General features: G+C 33.1%; 1 protein-coding gene across 2 annotated transcripts in view; it reads left to right on the top strand.

Annotated features, from left to right (window-relative positions):
• Positions 1–2,767, top strand: part of LOC107690132 (GTPase IMAP family member 4-like) — a 7,402-nt gene that overhangs the window by 1,736 nt on the left and 2,899 nt on the right. The gene's annotated exons all lie outside the window — the stretch shown is intronic.

The raw sequence follows: 2,767 nt of genomic DNA, 5'->3' as shown, positions 1-2,767 counted from the left end.
GAAGCAGCAATAATAATAAATGTTTCTTGAGCAGCAAATGATATTAGAATGATTTCTGAAGGATCATGTGACACTGAAGACTGGAGTAATGATGCTGAAAATACAGCTTTGATCACAGATGCATTTTAAATTACATTTTAAATTATATTAAAATATATTGTGAAATATATTTCACAATATAGCTGCTTTTACTTTTTTGTGTGTGTGTGTGTGTGTGTTCAAATAAGTGCAGCCTTGGTGAGCATGAGACTTTAAAAAATATTACAAAATCTTACTAACCCCAAACTTTTGTGTACATGTAATATTTATTTTAAATTGGTTGTTAAAAGTTCAAATGGATTGTGTTATGTTCTGTAATTGCTGTTAATAAATCTGTCAGAAAAAAATATGCTAAAGTTTCACCTTTAGGGGTACAACAGCCTGGCAGCCTTTTACAAAAATTAACCATGGTTTTATTACAGTAACCACAGTTTACCACAGTATTTGTAGTAAAACTGCAGTAACCACAAATTTACCATGGTAATACATTTTAGTACTTATGTAACACCATGTTTATTTTTCATGAGGTACCCTCAAAGGTGCACCTTTGTAACTTATCTACCCTTAAAGCATGCATACTTGTATGGTACTAATATGCTCCCTTTTAGGGGTATAAGTGCACCTTTGAGGTTACTGCCCCAGTAAAGGGCTAAAATACAATTATAGGATATTTTATTTCTGACAGTGTAAAAAAGGCCTATGCAATGTTAAAAAACATGGCTTTAAAATCTAATATTACGTGAGTATAATTACTGATTATATTCTTTTAATAATTGAAAGATCAGTTTAGTTTAGAAGTATCGGTATCGGTACTGGGTATCGGCGATACTGGGCTTGAAAATATCGGTATCGGATCGAAAATAAAATAAGAGGTATCGTTCAGGTCTATGCAATTGCACATACTGCTGTAAACTTGGGATTTCATATTTTCATTCTCTTAAACTCATTCTTTTCTCACTTTATCTCTTCCTGCAACTTGTGTGAATGCGTGTGTTCATGTGTTAGATTAGTTATATGTCTTAGTCTTAGATTTATCCAATAAAGTCTTATTTATATTGAAAAGAGAAGTATCTTGTGTTTTGTGCTTACAAGTTAATGTCTTAAACTGCTGATCTTGTGACTGTGCTAATTAATAGTGTTTTCACTATATGTTGGATATTAATATCCATTGCAGAGTTGATGTTATACCCATTCAATGAATCGCTGGCCGACGAATCCAAATTCCATATAAAATCATAAATTATTCCATTTGAGCTAAATTGACCTTGTTTCCGGTCATTTTAATATCTGTTCAAACTAAACGAGCGATGCCTCGTTTTTTCTTCACATTGAAGCAGAAGTCTATTTCACAGTCCTGTTCCGCTTTCAAAATCCTGTCAGTTTTACCACTAAATTCAGGCAATAAATGTGGTTTTGATGCTCTTTAATGTGTGCTGACAGATAGTTTCAGCCGCAGAGAGATAACAAAACAGCTTGAGATCAATAATGTCACATTTACCTCAGAAAAGACATTCAATGAACATAAACTAGAGAAATCACTCTAGAGAGGAGCATTATGTATGATTAATAAATGCACTATATCACATTTTCATTACTGTCGTCATCATTGTTTAATGTTTTTTTGAATGAGTCTGTCAGAAAAACCAGACTAATGTGGGGAAATATTTTTTATCTTCAATTTATTAGTTTGTTCAGTAAACCACTGTTTAATAGAAAGAACAAAAAGCTATTTTATGTTTCGTTCTCTTTTTCCTACTTACAAATCGCAGCATGTATATCATGTATATGAATATTTTTTTTAATCATGAATCATGGAATCCGTCAATTCAACCGCAGAAAGACTTCAATAAAACAGAGATCAATACTATCAACAATTCAGCGATAGATGCTATTTACTTTACATTAAGAGCATTACTATTGGGAATCATCTGCACCTCAGTGTTGTAGTACATTATGAATAAGTATGCAATAACAACGTTTTGGATGTAAATTGTCATTTCAATTCAAATTATTAAATGGATGCCACCTTATTGGCACAATTTAAGCTCTCCCTACACCTAACCCTACCCGATACTTTAATTTCAACTTTTTGATTATTTCCTTCATTTTTATTGAAAATAAATACCTTTCCAAAGTGATATGAGATTTGAAAAGGGAGGGAAAAAGTTTATAGCCAGAAAGGTGGGCTATTTGCACTTAGTGTAAATATAGACACTTCGTATTGTATTAATCTGGGAGAATATTTATCTTAATCTTAGTAATTTGACATTATTTTGTACTAGCTTGCAGTGGTACTGACATGTTATTTCAAGAGAAATAAAACCATTATTTAATCAAAGAAGTAATTTGTTTTATTTCTTTTTCCCACTTAAAAACAGCGGTGCATCATTTTTGTGCATTTCACCACGCAAAGGTGATAATTAAGATGTTATTGTCACTGTCACAGTCATTTGAATAAACAGCTCTTATATGTCTGACACAGCTGAACATCAGACACTAAAAGCATGATTTAACACAGTTACTCTCCTGATCCAGCACTGTATGTAATGTAATGTAAATCGCGTAGTTTAACGCGTCTTCTTCTTTGTGTTGTCGTGCTGCTGTTCGCCGGAAGTAGGCGCCAGATCTGCGCTCAGACTCTCACTGATGATGCTTGATCTTCCGCTTCCGCTACAACTGATAACAGAACAATAACAAACCCAGCGAAACTCGACAACAACTCCGTCAG

The sequence above is a fragment of the Sinocyclocheilus anshuiensis genome, unplaced genomic scaffold (assembly GCF_001515605.1).
Source record: "Sinocyclocheilus anshuiensis isolate Anshui unplaced genomic scaffold, SAMN03320099.WGS_v1.1 scaffold1649, whole genome shotgun sequence".
Lineage (NCBI taxonomy): Eukaryota > Metazoa > Chordata > Actinopteri > Cypriniformes > Cyprinidae > Sinocyclocheilus > Sinocyclocheilus anshuiensis.
Note: the sequence above shows the minus strand (reverse complement) of the source record. Positions and strands in the feature narration are given on the sequence as shown.